We start from the raw sequence: 22474 nt of genomic DNA, 5'->3' as shown, positions 1-22474 counted from the left end.
TCGCCTGCAGAAACGAACATTTAGAAAAAATCATATTTTTTCCATCTTCAACCCTGAAGATTCGTACAGTATTTTCTGTAACACATTGGCATCTACCAACGAATCTACAAGGCGCCAGAACCCAGATCATCTTCAAAGGATACATTTAATTCTTATAACAGTGAGTAATCTGGACGTATTGATATGATATTCTTAAACCTTTAATAATTTATACGAAATTGGAAATTCATTTAGTTTCCAGTTGTAGGGGTGAAACGATTTATTTAAGAAATTTCATGTGTTGTACCATGAAGCGAGGTCCTTTAACAGAACAGTCTGTAGTAGTTTGCTGCTCTAAAATCTGGAGCTTATGAATATATCGAGCCAGATAACCCCCTCCCCTCTATCTGCCGTTTCCCCTCTCTCTCTCATTAGCGATGATTAGTCTCGAGATAATGCCAATTATCTCGATGCTCTTGTGAGCTAGGCTATTTCCTTAATCAAGCATGTTTCCCCACACCCTTTACACTGTCATCCCTACAATCCATATAGAGAACAGACATGTTCTAGAAACATCGCAACATGGCGGAATTTGAAAAGTTAAATGAGATATCAGGTTCTCACGGAGGTGAATATGAAGATGGCTGTCTTCTTGGTTGTTGAGACGTGTAGTCTGGTAAAAGTTTACCTGCGTTTTAAGATCCTTCCTGCCTACATTTTGAGGGCCCTAAAAATTGAATCAGAAAGAACCATTAAAACATCAATAAACATCTAACTACATGTCGCAACGTACATGAAGACAACCATAGTTTTTAGAAAAATTAATTCACTAGACTTACAGAAGTTCAAATCTAAAGGTTTCTGACGATGGTGGATTACACTTAAAATTATTCATTGTCTGGACATTCCATAGAAGAAACTATGACGTTTCGGAAACTGTTGTCCAATGACGGAGACTAGCTCTGTCTAACGAGCCTAATTGAGTAGGTATCTCGCCTGAAGACGGAAACAGCCTATTTCCGAAACGTCGTGGTTTCTTCTTTAAAAACAAGAACGATGAAAATGCCAAGACAATGAATAATTATAGAAGTTCGTCTAAAGTATTTCGTAACGATAGATGGCTGCCTTCTCGGTTGTTTCGCCGTGTAGTCTGGTAGAAGTCTGCCGATGTTTCAGAGGTGGTTTCTGCCTCCGTTATCAGGGCGATATGTAAATCGCGCTTGCTATTTATGCGTTTACAAGACTAGATTTCTGTGTGTTATTTGAACGTTACCAACACAATAATAAAAAATATTATGCAACGTATTAAACCTTTCAAGCAGTGCCGATTTAGATAAATTATTGTTGTTTTATTCCGGGAATTACACAAAACACATAAATACCCTATGTGGGTAAAATGCGTGGGTTATCTTATGTTAAAGTAAGTGGTACATATTGTTACCACTGTGCTAGAAATAGTTAAGTAATTTTAACTAAAATTAATATCGCTCTAAAAAGTAGTATGTTGATATTTGCTTTTGTTTTATAAAATATTAGATAGACTTTTAAAATAATAATGAAATGCGTATACAACTTGTTTTTCCTATATGTAGGATAATTATGAATAAATGGAAGGCAGTTTTTTTAGAGCGTTTTGCTTTTGTTTAACTTTCCATCGTATGTGCGTTCTCCCGATAGAAAACATTGAATGCGTTGTGCAGACCAGTAGAGGCTCTTGTGTGCGTTTTCAAATAAGCGCACTCATTGATTCTGAAGTATGGAAAAGCTGTTATGATTTCTAAGTGCAAAGATACTTGATATTGTCTATACTTAATTGATTTTGATTAAAGAGACGTAATGATTAATTTGTTCTTATGCATTTATGACGGTCAGCAAGTTATTAAAAAACTCTAATTATTTTTACCAAGATTATATTAATTTGAGTATATTAATTATATTTTATCAATTGTTTTTCTTTATATGAAACAGCAGCTCCACACATATTTTACAAACATGATTAAAATATGATATATCAAATAATAAAACCATCTTCTCATTAAAGATATTCTTGAAGGTGTGTTGATTTATTACTCAAGCGAATAAAAAGTTACCATTTTAAAAAGTTTCGGCTTTAATCCCGATTATATCAAGTAATATTAATAACACATCTGTTATTATAATGAAAAAACAATTCCAAAATTGTATAAAATAAACTGCCGAAACATCTTGCATAATATATTAAATAATGTATAACATTCAGTATAACCTGTGCTTGGAGGAGACTCATGAAATCAAAAATCGCTGTCGAGTGGTTAGGACCCTTACTAAGTGTTAATGGAAGTCTCTTGTTGAGATTTCGTTGCAGGGACCGACGTCTGCCATGTTTTCCTCATTCTCACGAGACAATTTCTGGGATAGTACCTCAAATTATTCTTACTATCACGTTCACAGGATACCGCGTTTATACAGCCAAGAAGGCCGGAACATGAAGATACTTAACATAACAACTTAGGAAGAACTATAACTCGGTGATATCTGAGGTTCTCAGGGCGAAGAATATGTAGGCCCTTGCTGCCTACATCATCAGGGCGATGAGTAATGATTGATTGAGGTAGCAAGGACCTCTGAAACATCGATATTATTATACCTCACCAGAAAGCAGCCATCTTTAACTGTATATGTTCAGGTGATATCACATTTTATGTCCGTTGTTTATGGTCTGCGGAAATAATGGAAATCAGTTCGACAATTTTCGGGCAATAAAAAATGAAAAACAAAAAAAGTAACGAATTCCCGTACATAAGCACAGCTAAATTGTATACAACCATTAATCTACCAAACGTTGACATCGTGTGGTTTATTTTCCCATTATGCAAGGTCTTAAGTTCGTACTGAACACAGAGGCGTAATTCTCTCATCTCTGATTTTTCATGATTTCCCCCCAGTCTCTTCAGACTTTACAATCTTAGACAGTCATTTACTCCATTATTTGTGGCTCTACAGGCCTTGACGGGCTTTGGCCTCCTTTCATATGGAGGTTACTTGATCTATTTTAAACATTGGTAAGACTCCTTAGACGAGTGATTAGCCCGTCACACGTCATAAACTACGCAACCTCCAATATTTATCTTCAATCACTATAATTAGGGTTTCGTGGTTTTCCTAAGTTCCACCAAGAATTTTTTTAGTAGATACCTTAAATTAGGCCACGGCCGCTTTCTTCCACATTCGTATGTTTATTGATATCGCTGTCAGTTTACGAGCGTTGTTAAATAAATAACATATAAAGAAACATATCAGTTAATATAATTTTATTCACCTCTGGTCACTTTTGTATAAATTGACTTGGTTTCTGGACCTTAGTTCTGGGACGGGGGTAAAATGCGTTAGGCGTGCAATAACACAATATGGTATAGTATAGGCTGTGTGATGACCAATTGATTAATCATTAAATACTATACACGAAATCTTTGTCATGAGCAGATCTGGCAACAGAATTGTCAACGTGGACAGCTAAGTCAGTCACGCTAACTAAATTTAGTACCGAGTAAAGATAACCTTAGTGAGATTTCAGTCTGTGTTGTTGCGACGTTTAGTCTGGTAGAAATTTACCGACGTTTCAGAGGTACTTACAGTCTCCATCACCGCCCTTTCACGACCAGGAGGAAAATATTAAAATGGTGATAAAGAAATAAGGGTGAGTGAATATAATAAAGATAGAGGCATTCAAGATATTGTCCAGTACTTTACTTCTGTGAACACTAAAACTTCGTTTTATAATAGTTGTGAAACTATCAGGTTTTAAAGATGGAGTCTTCCCTATGAAGTTAATACATCGCTTGATTTAATTAAATGCCTAAAACGCTTGTCGGATTTTCATTTTCTCAACCAGACATTAAGGTAATATTTTCCCCTTCTGCAGAAGCTACTGTGAGACGTTTTATAAAGTTTATGCCATAGTATAGTTACTTCAAAACGCAAAGTGACTTCGTTAATATGCTCAGTGGAATAGGAACGAAAATCTAAATTAATTTGGTCAATATTTTCTTGAAGTACTAAATCCACTTTCACAGTATCATTCTCTCTTTGGAATAAAATGCGACTATAGTTCAAGCTCTAATTAAAAAAAACACACAGCACAGAGAACAATATAAGGCCCTTTATCAGATTCTAGTTTGCATGTAAACAATTTAAGCTCTAAAAGGATTCAGAACTTAAGAATTCCTCGTATATTTTTCATATGTATTTCAACTCTTTTATTCTCATCTACTTTTCTTTATTCTCTATTCTTTTATCTCGTATATATATCTTCTTTTCTTTTAGTACCTTTTACCCTGCTCTGTTGTACATAAGCAGCCACGCTAACAAAACTGAAATTAAAATTTAATTAACCGCCATAAATTTAGGAAGACTTGCAGAATTAAGATTCAGTGTATGACATTGTTTAGTGCGGTGGCAGTGATGGTGGTGAGTCCAAAATAAAGTGCGCAGTGTTACATTAATTAAAAGTGGGGTAAGAGGGGAAACAAAGAAGGTAGACATAGGGGGAGAGACGCAGGGGAAAGGATTATAATGTACAAGAGAAATTTAGTGACTTTTTGACAAGTTTAGACAGTGGCAACACTGTCAATCTTTATATGCTCGGTGTAAAATAAATAAAATTGTTCTCTTTGACTTTGTAAATCAACTAAATTATAAAACTTTAAAATTTTGGAGGCTGAATTCTGCCTCCTTCTTCAGGTTGGGAAATACGGAAGAAGACATCCCATCTGGGTCCAGGTCTGAGGGTAACTCTTCCAGAGGGGCTAAAAGATAGTCTTTATGTCAATTTTCCCATTTTTTATTTAAAGATGAAAGCAGATTAAATCTTACGAAACATTTCAGATTTATAATTTTATGATTTAGACGATGGACAAGTGTCGAAATTTTTAAGGAAGAGGATATAGTATTAGCTAATGCTACCATATACTTCATAACAATCTTTGGGTGTTGGATTAAGTTTCTAGAGAGGAAAGGTTTTGTGTGCCTTTTAGTAATGCTTCATGCAATGGCTAAAAAAATTGTCAGAGCTGCCGATACATAATTTTTTACCACATTAATATTTTTTAAAACTTATAAAAACGTAAACTTATTTTTTACAATTTATTTAAAATATATATTTTTACACATTTCACATATAATAAATACGTAAGTCCCATATTTATTAATTTAGGTTCTTCAAAAATTCCAGTAGCTTCCAAACACTACCCAGATATTTAAAAGATTATGGTCCTGTGATGAATAATTATTGAGTTAAAGGTAAATTTGTTTGAAATAAAAGTAACTTTCTGAATATGAGGTGTAAAGTTTACGTATCACTTCACTGGAATTATGATAAATCAGGCATTTAAATTAAGTTGGATGTCTTCTGTCCAGAAGTCTTCCATCTTCATCGCTGTAAGAACAGAAAATCCTACAGGAATTAAAATAATCATTTAATGCCATAAAATACACCACATTTCCACAAAACAAACCTAGATGTACCCAAACTAACGAAAATAATAATTTTTACACCGCAAACCATCATTATATCTCGCAAAGAAAAATCACATCAATTTTATGTGTGTATGGCCTCAGATCTTAATATCACTTTTGAATACTGTAGCAGAATTTCTCCTAGTTTTGGAGATAACCCTTCCTCATATTCAAACAGTGTATATACAGACAAGTGTTTCATGAGTTTGTTATTATTACGTAATGAAGTTAAATAGACTGGCATTGCAGTGTACGTAAACAGCTGCTTTAACGAGCATCAGATTATAAGCACGTGTTTCTTACATTAACGGTCCCTAGGACAATAATCGATTTGACATGTCGACCACAAACTCAGAACAAGGAACTGATTGTCAGCTATTTCCGCGAAAGAGATTAGGGAATAAATATTTGTTACATGTTTGTATTACTATAAATAGTACAGGAGACACCAGTTATGAATAATTAATAACCAGGGACTTGCTGGATCACAGGTTGTTTGTATGGCTTAATTATAATAATACGAATAATTGAATTTGTATGTCACTTTAAACGATCATTTGATTTGCCTTAAGCTTAACCATACAGTACTATATTTATTAGTCTGAAACTATATCCCATAACATTATTTATAAATCCACAGAGATATTAGTTTAATTATCAATAATTAATTATACGATTTCTTGTCCCAATGAGAAACTAAATTCTCACCGATATGCGTCTTTATTACGGAGGATAAATGTTTGGATATCAATTTTACATCGATTATTCTAATACAGAGACCAAATATATTCGTTCACTTGCAAATAACTGGAGCTGAACAAAGACTTTTCCGACGTTTGGGATTACCTTACCCCTCATCTGATGCACACACAATGCTTTGACTCTTACATGCGCGAAATTGCCCATCTACAACAAAGACGGTGGAGATGCTAATCCATGCAATTAGGAACTGTAATTCTACATTGCGTGCTGTTCCAATTTGATTAGTCTGCTCTCATTAGTGCTAATTGAGAGTATTCAAAAACGCAGTCGGTTCGTGAGTTATTAATAACAGTCTGTGGTTTTAGAAGTTGGTACATCTGAACATGTCTTGCTATTGCAAAAAGGCAAGGGGAAATATTTTCCACTGTCTAATTAAAATTTTTCGGAGTAATATGAATATAATTTGAATACTGAGGAAGTGGCAAAAACACATAATAAATTCTTTTTAAAATTTCGTGCTACATTCTTCACATTTTTCATTATCCTTCATATATTATTCTGATAATATTTGGTGAAATTTTAATTACGAAGCTCATACTTATGTCTTAATTATTATTATTATTATTATATGCTTATATTTAAATCATTAACACTATTTTATAGTTAATATTTCTGTTTTCCAACGTTTCAGAGGTGTGATCTCATACCTCTGAAATGTTGGTTAACATCGACCAGACTACACAGCGCAACAACCCAGAAGACAGAAATCTTCATCGCCCTAATGATGGATGCAGTATGACCTCTGAAATGTTGGTAAATATCGACCAGACTACACAGCCCAAGAACCCAGAAGACAGAGATCTTTATACTCACCGCCCTGATGACGGAGGGCAGTATGACCTCTGAAACGTTGGTTAACATCGACCAGACTACACAGCGCAACAACCCAGAAGACAGAAATCTTCACCGCCCTGAAGACGGAGGCAGTATGACCTCTGAAACGTTGGTTAACATCGACCAGACGACACAGCGCAACAACCCAGAAGACAGAAATCTTCATACTCATCGCCCTGATGATGGAGGCAGTATGACCTCTGAAACGTTGGTAAACATCGACCATACTACACAGCGCAACAACCCAGAAGACAGAAATCTTACATATTTTATAGTTATTATTTTATAACTTTGTGTTTAGTAGGATATGGGTTACTATGACAAGCGTTATATATCCATTGCAGAAACAAAGTATAATGACATTGAATGATAAAGTGGTAAAATGATGACCATATATAGAAGGCACGATATCAGATATTGGTTGAGGGTAGTTAAATATTACGTACGTAACGTACAACATGGAGATTGAATTTAGCGCCATTTTCTGACAGTTTCGCTGCTGCGGTTAAATTTCTGAGTTGGCTGAAAAGTCGTTATTAATGTTGTGGCTATGATAAAAATGTATACTCCTATTATGAATCGAACCTTGATTGTCTGATAAGTTTTAAGTCGGCTGAGATAAAATAAAACGGGTTATAGGGAGAGAAAACCACAAATATAATCCGTCTGCAAAGCGCATTCGCTGACAAAGATTCCCATATACAATTTTATGAATACACGATTTAATGTTCAGATGAACTGTTGAGCCATGTCTGAGTTAATGCGACCAGTGAAATGTTCTGTTGACAATCCGAGAGTGGTTGTGCGAAACCCAGGGACAACGACTCACAGATGACCTTGAACAAGACAATGAGTGTTAACAAGTTCGTCAGGACTTCCTGAGTCTCGAGTCCTTACAATTTTACTCATGGCCAGCACTGCAACTATGCTCGAATACATGAAATACCTGTTTGTGTCCAATTCCACGCTGCAGGATATTCTTTGAAAATTAATTTGAAATTCTCATGACCGTGAAATGTCGATGTTCATCTGGTTTGTCCACAACCCAGAAGACAAACATCGATATTTTCCTTGAAATAAAACTGCCTTCTTTTTCTTACCAATTGAGATTTTCAAACCACTACCATGGTTACTCTGTTCTTGTTACACTAGACGCATAAATATTTATGCATAGATTCTTTCATTGTCTGTTTACTTATTACATGAATGTACGCTGGCCGCAAACACCACAACTGAAGACTAGTTTAGATTCCCTGCTGTATAACACCAATTAATAGAATGACTTATAAATAATGTATTGGAGAGGGTATGAAAGGAAGCATAATATCGCTGCATTTACCTGAAGGGACTATGGGAAAACCACGAAAATCCTCAGTTAGTATAGCCGATCTCCGATCCGAGATTCGAGGCTGGGATCTGCCACGTATAGAACAGAAGTACTCAGAAGTAGTAATGAATACAGCGATATGATTGGTGGGGCCTGTAGGAAACTTTGTTAAGACTGACATTGCCTGTAAAGTCTAAATTTAAATTTTGAGTGCAAATATATTTTAGTAGTTTCTTTTGTGTCGCCGCGCCTGTGACTAGTGTTATTTCAGGCTTCGTATTACCACTGCAAAAACCATTAGCACAAGTAGAACGGCCAATTCAGCCCCTAATTCAATATTCCTGATGTCATGTGTTATAATGGGGATTCAACTGATGAGAAGGTGACAGTTCTTTGGGAACGAGAGTGATCTATGTCAGAGACAGGCCATGCTGTGGTATATCGTCAGATTCTGTAAAATTTTACTTCATTCTCTGTAATGAATTTGCATAAATATTTTCAATTATTTGGTTCAAGTGCTGAGGAAGAAACACACATTGAGGTTTTTGAAAACAAAGTGTTGAGGGAGAAACACAGATCGAGGGTTCTGAAGGCAGTGATAAAGGAAGAACACAGACTGAAGTTTCTGATAACCGTGCAGTAAATCTTCTGCAAATGGCATTGTCGACATCGAAATTTCCAGTTCTGTGCATTAATGTTTTTAATTATTTATGTTCTCTGTTAACAATTTATTTTTGGCTAAAATAAATGAACCAGTGAGAAGTGGAAACAATTAAGGAAGCATTCCGGTGACCAATAAAATTCAAATTTTTACTCGTTTTTTTATATGGACCCACACAAGAACGCTACGGCAATGATAAGCTACTGATATTATATTTATATTACAATTACGTATACTTGTAACTTAAAATCGAAGGATCTTACTGATGACTCCGTGTGTATTTGCCGTCGTCTATTTGAAGGTACTATCCCAAGGATTGATAGAAGAAAGAAATGTAGTTCACAAGTTTTCTGTAAAAGATGGAACCTGGGACTTCCCACAGTAAAACAGCGAAGTTAAATTTTGTGTCCTCTCGCTTATTTACATTCAAGATACACTGCCTTCTCATACTTTTATTTTCTGATTTTAGTTGTGATGTGACGTGATGTTGTGTTCCTTGTGCCACACTAGCATGGAGACAATGGGACGGCGCGCGTGTGTGAGTTGGAGCTGCTACACCTAACAGGCAAGTGTGTGCTATGTTCTGGCTGCTCCTCTACTAATTAGCGAGTGTGGCTTCAATCAAAAGCACCTTCCTTCTCTCACTACCTCTCTCTCTCTCTTCTTCTACTCTCGCTTCGTCTCACTGCCCCGCTTTCCAATTATATATAACTCCTCCCCTTACCTCAAATCCCCCCTCTCCAAATCGTCTAAGCTGCAACTTACTCGCGCGACGTAAGCCTTGTACGTCACTCTAGCACCCAATCACTGTTAACCGGCATTGCCAACATTCCTCATAACTTACTAGGATTTAGAAAGACCAATATGCTTTGGATCATATGTTCAGACGTCTTTCAGGAAACCAATGACGTTACATGAATTTTAAATTATTTGCAGTGGTCATTGATTCTTAGGCTATTTAATGACATGTTATCACTTACTGAGATTCGATAGTTTTGATTCATGTAAAGTCTTTACGAGCAGCAAAACAGGATTGTCGCGAGCCTAACTAGGCCAAGGTTAACAAACTCCATGGAACAGAGTCCTTATTTAGCAGCTAACAGTCGTACAGCTGGTGAAGAAATTCTTTGCCTTTTATGAAACACGAAGGTTCACTACCGTGTTTACGAAAGTCCTAAACCACATAAATCCAGCCCACACTCTGTAAACAAATACAAATATTCCCCTTATCAAGCATGTAATTAAACACCCAGGTGGTCTGTTAAGACTGATTTTCCAGTTAAGACCTCAAGTAAAGACGTGTTCTCTAAATCTGACAGGCTTTATATATTGACGAAGTTAATGAGGGTTTTATTTTTCATTAAATCTGGATTAAGACGGAGGAAATAGTTGTGTTCAGTTTTACCAAGTTCGAAATTAGAACGTTATTTACAAAGAGACTGAACACAGCCCTTAGTTTTAAGCTCTTAGGTTTATGGAATGCAATTGCTTAGTAGTTTTTGTGTGTTAAAAGAAAATGTGATTTATTAAAAGAATAGCCTATTTATTAATTATAAAACAGTCAGTATTTTTAAATGTCTGTCACGATGTATCATCATGCAGATATTTGAATACTTTTAAAAGTAGATAAAAGGATAATATTAAAATTTATTTTAAATAAATGCAATGTGAAGGGAGGCGTTGTATAGAACTGGACCAGTGTGGGATCCTGTAACATATTTTATAAGCACGATTGTTAAAATTAAGCAACTTTCTTCACGGGTAGAGTGGCTGTCCATTTTTAAGAAATGTTGTGTCCCACGTAGTCCACTTGATTTGGAAAGTGCACAATACAGTATAGCGCCGAAATTTTAGTTTCGTTTATCCTGATTCAATAAATGTCTACAGTAAATGTTTGACACGTCATATTGTGCTTATGCTTAAGTTACATTGTTTTTACGAAAATAATTGTCAGAAAATTTATACAAGATGGCTGTCTTCTGAGTTGTTGCGCCGTGTAGACTGGCAGAAATTTACCAGTGTTTCAGAGGTGCCTGTTGCCTTCAACATCACTGCGCTACAACCCAGAAGACAACCATCTTCATACTCAACGCCGTGAGAATCCAAAATAAATAATTAAATTATACCAAATTGTTTCTTTAAATACATATCATACAGGCCTTTGTTAATACCGGTTGGGGAATGGACTAATCTATCCACGTTCAATGTATTTGTCCAAAGAAAAAAATATTAAAAAGATTTTAGGTTAAATTTATAGAGTGACCGTGTGGTCCCGAAATACTGTCATCTTATATTGTTATTACATTTTTACAATATTAACTCTTAATTTTGGTCGTTCAGTTTAATTTTCAAATTACTTGCCACCAGAAGATGGTCGATAAACGACCGAAACATGTAATGGATTTTTAAGTACGCCTTTAAATATATAATTAGTACTTCGTTGTGTAGTCGATTAGAATTATTTTATCATAGAATACACAATATACTGCATCATTTTAAAATTGCAATCAAAGCGTAGGAAATATATACTTTTGTATTTAAAAACATGTTTCAGATATAGGTCGCTTTTAATTATAATTTACTTTATCATTGATTCAAATAAATAGACATATATTTAAACATTTGTAAAACTGTTTCACGTTTTCGGAGGATATGTTAGGTATCGTCAAAATAATTTTGTCAGTAATTTTCTTGGTGATATGAACATTATTATTATTTGCATTTTTTCGGGCTAATCTCTTCATTTGAACAATAAATTTGTTTATTTTATTATCCTACGTTAAGCGATTAGAGTTCTGTTGTGTTCAGGAACTTCAGCGCTGCAGTGTTGGTAGTAGCAGGGGCCGCGTAATTTAAGTACACGAATACCGGAAATGTCGACTGCGTCGAAGCGAATGGTGCATGCGCGAGTGAACTGTGGTTTCGCGCCCGTGTCATTCCCGCCTTCGCGCCAGTTCTGATCAGTGGTTGTTTTAATTTCTCCGTTACGTCAGGCGAAAGGTTCGTCAGTGCTCAAGCCTGGAACTTTATCGTCGAACTTTGTAATCATCTCCAGACTCTGTAGTAAAGAACACGCTTGCAGTAGCCAATTCTAATTTCGCACGGTTTTGAGGGGTGATGTAAAGTGGCAGTAAGAGGGGGAGGTAAGCTGGAGTGAGAATCTCTCTCGTTCGGCCGGGAGCGTTTAGTGAGCATCTGAGTGCGAAAGGGTTTGGATGTGTGCGACTCTATCGCACGATCTTCATCTGTCAACTAGGTCTTCGTTCGGGCGAACTATTAGTTAACTTTATCCTAAAACTGAAGTGAATGTTTGATGTGACAATTGTGTTTAGTTATTGTTACACGTATTGCTATGAACGAACATTTATAATTGATACAGTAACGGTTTTCTGAAGAGTTCGTGAATTTCGTGACTACTTCATACAAATTAAAAGAAAATATGATTCTCTTGCCTGCTGTAACGAATCTAACATATTTAGCTACAGATTTAAGGCTCAGTATTACGATGTTGGTGTGACAATGCTGAATAATGTCAAATGTTTCTTGTGAAATCTAACTTTTTGGAAAAAGGCGGTAAAATTTTGATGCTTCAGTTTAAATTCAGTTTCGTTTGAAGCAGATTTCGTTTAGAAGGACATATATTTTCTCATATTTACGTTGAACAAGTCACAGTGAAAGCGAACACCTTCAAGTTTCTGGAAGTTGTAAATAAGTTTGGATGAATAACAAACATTAATGTGGTTTTGAAGTGCAAGTGATAAGTGATTATTTGTAAGAAGATTGGAGGACACTGCTGTAAGTAGCTGAAATAATTAATACTTTATTTCTAGGCATATTCTTGTTGAATATAAAATAAAAGTCATTACCTTTTTAATCTCGTAAGATTTGAAGCTTTCACGGCGGATAAATGCATCAAACTCCTATCGGCCGACTTTGACACTGCTGATTGCGTTAGAGATTATTTTAACGACTTCGTATTTCATCTGTGCAATGCCATTCTTGGTAAAATAACCAAAATTAATATTACATTTTCCTAGAATTTCTATGTGTAAATTCAGCAATAAATCCGCAAGAAATTACTAATAGTTTTAAACGGTTTAAATTAACATTTCAAATCTGATACATTTTTAAACACTGAACTCATATCGTAGCGAATTTTAGTGATTGTGTAAAGATTTTTGGACACTTGTGAACATAAAAGGCGAGGAATTTCTTGACTAGGTAACAGTACTATTAGGTTCTACGAAAATACTTTGCTCCATGGAGTTAATTGGGTATGGACAATTTAGAACGCTGAAGTACATGCCATTTTTAAAAATTTAATTTCGTGATTGTAATTTTTTTATTACGTGGTGTTTTCGGTGTCGAACCTGCGGGTTTTTTCTACCAGGGCTTTAGTCAGATAGTAGTTGTTCGTTAAATGTGTCATAGAACACCCGAATTTCTGTTTCATTCGCGTGTCTTGTTTTAGGTTAAATTTGGATTTGAGAATTAGAGTAATTATATTACGTTATCACGCATATTAACATTATTAAAATTTTTAATGCATTAATACGTAAATAGAATTCAATCGATTCTGTAATTTATAGACAAAACACGTATATAATAGTTTTTCCCCAGTTACGGGTCTATTGTGTTTCAAATAAAATCTCAGTATTACGATTTAATATAGCCTATTAAAACAACTGAACTTGGTTACGAACGAACTTTTATAAATACTTTTTATGTCGTGTTGTGTCTTCATTATTTAACATAAGTAACTAATCGTTATACTTATTTAATTTCTAATAGGCATATCTTTGTATTTTATCTGTTTCTTTTTTGTGTGTGGAGGAGGGGCTATTAAGGACTAGACCCTTAGCTCTGTACCCCTGGGCGGGATTTCTGCCAACCATAAGTTCTTTACCTACGCGGGACAACATGAATCTCAAACACGTCGACAAACACCCATGTCTCGAGTGAGAATCGAACCCACTATCCCATTGTATGAGCGGCCCAAGATAATTTTACCAGATCGGGCGTCCACCGTCTGTGTACTACCTAAATATATTTTATGCAAAATACAATAGTGTTGGTAGTCTATAAGCTGTATAATACATCTTTTACACTGTCCACGCCGTCAGAATAGACGCACAGGTTTTATTTCAACGTAATTTTATTAAAAGCGACATGTTTCGATAGTATTTGTCACGTTTTAGCTGTATTTTGTATGTTAGGTGTCAACGTAAAATTAAAGTATTTTTTCCCTCAATTTCGCTTTAAACTTTCAAAGTAGGACCCACATTTATATACAAATGTTGTTTGTCCTGTGTTAGATTTGATTTTTTCACGAAGGATCATGATGATGTGGGTTTTGGCACCGTGTAAACTCGTAGGTAGATTACTGTTTCGAAGAGACATACTGTCTCCATCTTCAAAGATGAAGACGAGTCTACACGGCCCCAAAATCAAGAAAATTAACAACATAGCTTGTCGCGTTAGTTGAAACTCTCTAGAGTAACATTAACGTTATGAAATAGTTACAAGTAAAATATATTCTTACAATTTTAGTTCCCTATATTGGATTTAATTTTTTGTAAAATTTTCGCCAACTGTGATTTCATTTAGAGTCTCTGGAAAGTCTGTAAAATATTTCTATTCTGTCATTTTTGATTAAAATCGACAGTTACATTTCTTAATAAACTATGTGACGTCAAAGCATGAATTAATATTTGGAGAATTATCAACATTTCGAGCAGTCTTTTACGGTGCGTAATTGACGTAATGTAAAGTTATAGAACAAATATAATTCTTGACGCTGCTTAGCTGCTTGTTAATAGCGTGTGTACCTCATTTGGAGCTGTAATTAACAGAACACAAATGTTTGTTCAGCATAAAATGTTTTATTACTCAGAATGTTAATCCAAAATCGACTTGTTTACTTCATTTGGATTTCTTATCAGTTTGTTTTAACGGCGTTTCAAAATAACGTTTTAGGTTTTATTTGTTCAGTTGTAAGCTTCTATTTAAAAGTAATTGAATTGTCTGTAAAACATTTCATGAACACTTCAAAGTTTCTATGCCTTCATTTGTTAGAGGAATTTAACTCAGTTTAGTTTAGTGAACAGCTGTTTTATTCTATTGGTAAATCTCTTTTGCTACTTGCTTGAAGTTTTGACAGAATTTCATAATCTAATCTCATAAAATATGAGGAGAGTACGTTTAATAAAAGCAAAGCGACGTAATATAAGGCTTGAACTGTCACCTCTACAAATTAGTAAAGATGACAGAGAAAAATCAACGGAAATTGGAAGTTAAAACTGTCAGGCATATACTTCAAAGTGAAATATTTTATTACTCCATAAACTGAGTTCAAACTTCGGCAAGTTTATTCCATGGGAATCTTGGATATTCTGGAATTCAGTTATACAAAATTTGTAGCAAGACTTATAATATATTACGAAGTTAACATAATTTTGGCGCTTCGTGTAATTTGTGAATAAATTATCTCTTTGATATTCGGACTTCTTAAAGATGACTTAACATTTGCGTCTGTTCGTAATGTCTATGGAGAAGGATTATAAGAAAGTCGAATGTCGAAATGATATAATTACCATGTAATTGTAACAAACCCGTTGAAATTCACGGGGAATGATTTATTTTGTATCCTCGTGCCTTGTGATATTTATTCCTTCCCTCAAAAAAAATATATCTGATCTTATTTATATAATCAACGTATTATTTGTGTTAAATTAAATAATTGCTATTTATTGTGAGAATCGAACGGAGATAATAAATATATTCTTTGCGTAAAATGTAGTTATTGGATGTTAAAAATCGATATGTGTGGTATATATAGTTCCCACTGCGCTTTGAAATCCAATGGAAACTACATGTACCACGTGCTTTAATAAACCTACATTTTGTATTCAGGAACTTCGTATAATTCTTACCGTAAACAGCGATTATTTCTTTAATTAACATTAACCAGTTATTCTTTGTAATTGTGAAAAGTTGTGTTTTCTTTGCGGTACGGATAAAGTTCTTAGATGTTGTTTAGACAAGCTTCGGTAAAGGATTCAGCATTATTTTTACTTTGTTCAAACTATCGTCATTTTTCATCTCGTTCCAATAAAATATGAGAATCATTCTTTGTTCTCTCCCCCCCGGGCCACCCTTCTGTCGATTAAAATAACTATTGTGGTAAGGCGTGCAGCTACTACGAGGGAACTAACTCGTTAGTTGTGCTGTGTCGTAGTGATGGACCATCGTTATGGGTGAGAAACACAAAGCAATAATTAATGACAGAACTGTGTGTGTCTTGCAATGGTGTACAGAAATGCACAGGTTGGTGTAGGTATAGGAATCCTCTGGCACACACATAAATGGCTAATCGTCTTATATTTTTTGTAATAATGAATAATAAAGTATTTATGAGCACCGTTATAAAATTAAATGAGTCTTGATTGGCGTCAGAATTAAACAAATGATATTTTTATTTGTGTTTCTATGGCAGAGAAATGATAAATCATATATTAATAAATCTAAAAAATATATATTTATTCTTAAGCAGAAGAACGAAAAGAAATATCCCAGGCTATTGTGATTTGGGTTAATCTCCAGTTGGTACATTGTTTTAACGATGCATGTGTTCTTTAGCGTCGAATAACAAGAGTGTAATTATATACGACAAACTAAAATAATTTTAAGAAACTGATTGATACTTCGTCTGTGCAGCAGCAGCCTTTATCTTAGATACAGCGCTATTAATAACAGCCAAAAACCGACAATAGTCAACTTAAAACCTACGTTTTGAGCTATTTCAGTCGTGTGTGAGCTGCAGTCTCTGTAGATGATACAGATTTGTTAAATAACCTACCCACAAACCAGTCACCTCTATGAGCTACAGCCTCTGTAGTTGATGCATCATCATTGCATAACCTATTCACGAACCATTCTGACGAGAACTTGTGTAGAGCTGTGTGACCAACATCTTCTGTCATTGATACATCCTCATTAAATGACTTACTAACGAACCAGTCAAGTTTCTAAGCTGCAATCACTGTAGTTGATACTAACTAACTAGAATTAACCAAAACCCTCCACCGGACCCTGTCCTGGGAGAACAAAATAAGTCTCCTTCAAAACCTCTGCAGTTGATACAGCCTCATTAAATTACTTACTAACGAACCACTCAAGTTTTTTAATCTACAATCACTGTAGTTGATACAGCCTCGTTAAATAACCTACCCACAAAGTGACCTACCGAAAGTGTGTAGAGTCATGTGGGCTGCAATTACTGTAGTTGATACAGCCTCATTAAATAACCTACCCACAAAGTGACCTACCGAAAGTGTGTAGAGTCATGTGGGCTGCAATTACTGTAGTTGATACAGCCTCATTAAATAACCTACACACAATGTGACCTACCGAAAATTTGTGGAGTCATATGTGGGCTGCAGCCTCTGGAGTTGATACAGCCTCATTAAATTACTTACTGATGAAACAGTCAAGTTTTTAATCTACAATCACTGCAGTTGATACAGCCTCGTTAAATAACCTACCCATAATGTGACCTACCGAAAATTTGTGGAGTCATATGTGGGCTGCAGCCTCTGGAGTTGATACAGCCTCATTAAATTACTTACTGATGAAACAGTCAAGTTTTTAATCTACAGTCACTGCAGTTGATACAGCCTCGTTAAATAACCTACACACAATGTGACCTACCGAAAATTTGTGGAGTCATATGTGGGCTGCAGCCTCTGGAGTTGATACAGCCTCATTAAATTACTTACTGATGAAACAGTCAAGTTTTTAATCTACAGTCACTGCAGTTGATACAGCCTCATTAAATAACCTACACACAATGTGACCTACCGAAAATTTGTGGAGTCATATGTGGGCTGCAGCCTCTGGAGTTGATACAGCCTCATTAAATTACTTACTGATGAAACAGTCAAGTTTTTAATCTACAGTCACTGCAGTTGATACAGCCTCGTTAAATAACCTACCCACAAAATCACCTACCGAAAGTTTGTGGAGTCATGTAATGCATCCTCTGCAGTTGATACAGCCTCATTAAACTTCCTTAGCCTCCTTCGTAAGCTTGTACAGCCCTGTGGCTTGAGCTGAGTTGGACTTCCGGCTGGACCAGGTCTGACTGTGCCGTCTTTAACGACCCGATGGCTGTTACTTGTTACACTAATGAGGGAGGCTGGCGGCTCCACCAGAGGGGGGAGCTCATTAACAGATAAGTGCCGGCTCTGGGCTCCTCCACCCACGGAAACACCCGTGTGTGTTGCCAACCCTACAGACACGTCAATTCAAGACGGCGCAGACAAACTTTAATGAAGTATTGTTTGTCAAAAATAGGTCAAATTACAGTGTGTTGTTTGAATTTCTATATCTGTGAACCATTATGCAGTGATTGTAAATACCCGTGGGTCAGGCCTTAAGAACGTGACTTCGCTCGAAGCTGTTCCACTGCATAAATCGAAGTTTACTGCTTCAGAACCTGCACTGTCTTATAAGGATTGTCTGTGGTTCGGTAGAACTTTGGTACGTATTTTTTTTCTTCATAAATTTTAAAACATCTGCAAAACTGATGTGTTATGAGTTTCTCGAATTTTTTTACGTTTCTTTAATTTTTGGACCTAACACCATTTTACCAAGGCTGTTGCTAATTTTGTCTCCCATCATTAATTAAGTCATTTACGTAGCAATGGTCAGAATTCATGTCAGTCATCCACTCGATTTATCAGACACTTTTTTAAACCACAACCTGGGAACAAGTTCACAATTAGTTTCTGCTTTGTTAATATGTACTTTTTATAATATGTTTAAGAAACAATGTCTCCATTGTATGGATAACATGAAGCCTTACAAGAAATTCTAATAATAAAAAGAGGCGATAACTTTATTCATAAGGAGATTATACATTTTAAATAACAAGATCTTGGGTGGCCAAGCTCCTAATTCGACATGCATACAGCATTCTTTCATCTTCAGTGTCCGACGAAAGGAAGCAGAGGTTTTTTTGTTCGTCGAAACACGATGGACCCACAACACGTGGTTGTTCAAACAGAAGATAACCCTGGACTTGGCTTAGTTGCAACCGGATTAGGTTTCTTTACATAATTTCTTGCTCGATGAGTCATTTTGCTGACAACCGAAGCCTTCAAATGACACATTTAACTTAATATAAGCCAAATTTCGCATTTTTTATCTTTACATATTAAAATGATACGTTGCTAATTTTTATAAAAGACAGTTTATAAATTTTTCGGTTTATGAAGCAGATAAATTAATTAAATACAAAGATCGCCTATATAAAAATGATACCATAATCATTATATTATAATAAAAAAATTAAATTACTCTCCTATAATGAGTTGTACAGATAGGGGATAAATAATGATTAATTTTAAACCGAGTCGAAGAAAAAATCAACTTTGGTACTGGTATTGTATGATTACATTTTTTATCAACTGTCGGCTATATTTTTCGCTTTAAATCTCGGTCACTGGACTCTGAATATATTTCTAATACACAATGTTTCCTGTGTACCAGTACCTAGACATCAAATGGCTGTTTTAAGGGGACTGAGATGGAAATGGTATATTTCTCCGAAACGGTGGTATCTACTTACAAGTTTACATGAAGTTACTGAAGAAGACGAATATCGACTTCTACTGATATATCTCGGTTTGTTCAACTTCATAAAATTTGTAAAGTCAACACATTGAACATTATTTTATGTCATCCAAGTGTTTATGTAGCAGGAATTTATATTCGGAAGGTACCCGGTTCGAATCTCAGATGGTATACCTGCTACCCTGAACGAGTTGTTCGTCATTTTCTTTATTTCCTCCTGGTGAATGCTGAGATGTTAAAATGAGGTACCGCCGACTCCTTCCAAATCCTTGCGTAATCACGATCCATTTAACCCGATGTTGTTGAAAGTATTTAGACCCGTCTAGGCCCTTAAATTACAGCACTAGAATTAATCGTTGTTTTATGTTGTTAAATTTACACCAAATTGAAAACGTTTTAAATTAAAATTAATCTTTCTTACAGAATTAATGTTTGTTGTAGACGGTGGTGTTCTGAATAGTTGCGTCGTGTATATCCGTTTGGCTGCATACCAATGATACGGAGCAAATTACTGGCTCCGTATTTAGCCCTGAAGACGGAGGCAGAGTGTCCCTCCGAAACGTTGATATGCGGCAATAAGATTACTAGGCGCATCTGTACTTAACATTGCTCGCTGTGAGAACAACATATTCTAAATTAGTATCTGTTATATTTGTTTTAGAATATAGTGTTAAATTACAATAGATACCATAATTAAGTTAAACGTATTTTTCACTTGTATAGTTATGATCAAACGTTTTCTTTGAATGTCGTATTTTGTGTTTGAAAATATTTAATTCTCTTTCTAAGGTCAGTGATGAAAATTATAAATCATTTTCTTCTTTCTGCTGTTACAAACCATTATACTCGTTAGACTTGTGGTAGTGTCGTCCATTCGATAACTTGAAATTTAATTCACCAGGAAACACAATTAACAGCTGGTTTCTCGTTCTCAAAGTGATCATTAATTATTCGTGATGTAGACATGTGTCCTTCATGTTAAAAATATCTTCCTTCTTCTCAGTCATGTTTAGTGTACAACTGAAGGAATTTATTGGGTAGTGGTTCCCATAAACCAACCTCCCGAACACATGTTCTGTTGTCTGAAACGATCCTTGGTAGGTTACGTAAAATCTCTGTGTCTATGTGTAACATACGTATCATCGAATTGCAGAACGATTTCTGATTTTTAAGGCATGTGGAAGAAATTATATTGGTAACTACGTTAAGGCACAACTGGGTAATACATCTGTCTCGGTCTTCCTGTGGACCACGAAGAAATTTTCGGTGGGCCTCCAAGATATGGGAGATTATTAAGGTCTATTATTTTTGTTAAAATTTATATAAGTTTAATGTCATTTATTAAATAATGTTACCCCGCGTAAGTTATCTCTTCAGGTAGTCTTCTAATTGATGTAGTCCTTAATATGCTCATCTATGTTAACCTACCTTCTCGACAACGGATATCAGAGGAACTTGCTGCCTCCATCGTCAGGGCAGCTCTTATCTCCGTGATGATGGAGGCAGGAAGGATTATTGAAACGTCGGTAAACTTCTACCAAACACCACAAAACATTGCAGAAGACAGTTATATTCAAAACTTATGTCTTCTCAAAACTGGCTTGTACAAATGATTGATACACACATCTCATTAACATGATTTTTTCCAAATGTTTTATAGTATGGTTCGTGTTTATTGAAGTCTAAGGAATGTAATGAATTTGCCAATTCTTCACTAGCTTTATAGACGACAGATTTTACTGTTCTTTGTAATTTTATCGTTTATTTCTGCCACAAGATTTGAGCACAAGATTGGTAATACATAAGAAAGGAAAAAATAATAATTTAAATTTTCAAAAATTAAACAAAGACTTTTGGTTGATTTTGAATTCGTAAAGAATGCATTTAGAAATTGTGTAGTCTACCCCTGAGTAGGTATATTATCATCTCCTCACCTTTCTGCCCTTAGATATAAGTTAGAATAAATTCTGGACAAACGCGTTACAAAGTGGGGTTCGTTATTAAAGTATTATGTTTTAGTGTCATAGCTGTAGTTATATGTACTTGGGAACTGCATTTATGAATGCAATTGGTGATATTGTATGCCTTTGTTTCGCGTTGTACGAGTTTTCTTTTTATGAATGTTTCTGCGTGGTTGGTTGGTCTATTCAGCTGAGCACAACACAGAAACGTGCTCTCATTAGGAGCTGATTCAATGTGAATTATTCACTATGTAAGCTTCGTTAAGGTCCAATCACACGGCACAAAATATGTGTGTTTCGGTTGGGTGGGTTATCCTGTGGACGTCGCGTTTTCGAACGCTGTAGACCCGTGTGTTATGCTACAGCCAGTGACAAACACATATCCGTTCCTCACCCCAAGCCCTCCACACTCTAACAATAGGGAGGTCGTTAATGTTAACAACGACCTGATTAACTGCCAACTCGTCAGAACCGTGGTTGCACCAATACTCATTAAAATGTGATGAAGTGTTACTAGTTGGAAGGGAACAGAAAACAAATTATGTAACAAATAATGATCGCAAGAAGATCGTGGACTTTTACAAGCATATTAACCCTTTAAAGACGAAGCTGGTCTAAATACTATTTAAGAATTTGGCCCGTACCGCAAAGAAAACACCACACTTCACGATTACAGAGATAAGATATTTAATGCTGTTTAAGGAAATATTGTGAAACGTGCGAAACACTTTAATACAAAGAAATTAACGTTACTTATTGTTAAATCAGATGGTACATGTAGTACCACTTGTCTTCGTGGGTTTAATAATGAAATATTGCGTG

General features: G+C 35.4%; 1 protein-coding gene across 3 annotated transcripts in view; it reads left to right on the top strand.

Annotated features, from left to right (window-relative positions):
• The window catches only part of LOC110826973 (uncharacterized), a 311187-nt gene that overhangs the window by 23523 nt on the left and 265190 nt on the right, over positions 1 to 22474 (top strand). For 2 of the 3 annotated variants that reach the window (XM_022058134.2, XM_022058125.2), the window contains exon 1: positions 11993 to 12851. The gene's annotated coding sequence lies outside the window, so the exon portion shown is untranslated. Of the gene's footprint in view, positions 1 to 9525; positions 9622 to 11992; positions 12852 to 22474 lie in introns of those variants that run through there. The other variant, XM_087347823.1, reaches the window with a different exon arrangement.

This window comes from Zootermopsis nevadensis, unplaced genomic scaffold (assembly GCF_977971745.1).
Source record: "Zootermopsis nevadensis isolate Lab colony 2312 unplaced genomic scaffold, Znev_1.0 Znev_ptg000012l, whole genome shotgun sequence".
Classification (NCBI taxonomy): domain Eukaryota; kingdom Metazoa; phylum Arthropoda; class Insecta; order Blattodea; family Termopsidae; genus Zootermopsis; species Zootermopsis nevadensis.
Note: the sequence above shows the minus strand (reverse complement) of the source record. Positions and strands in the feature narration are given on the sequence as shown.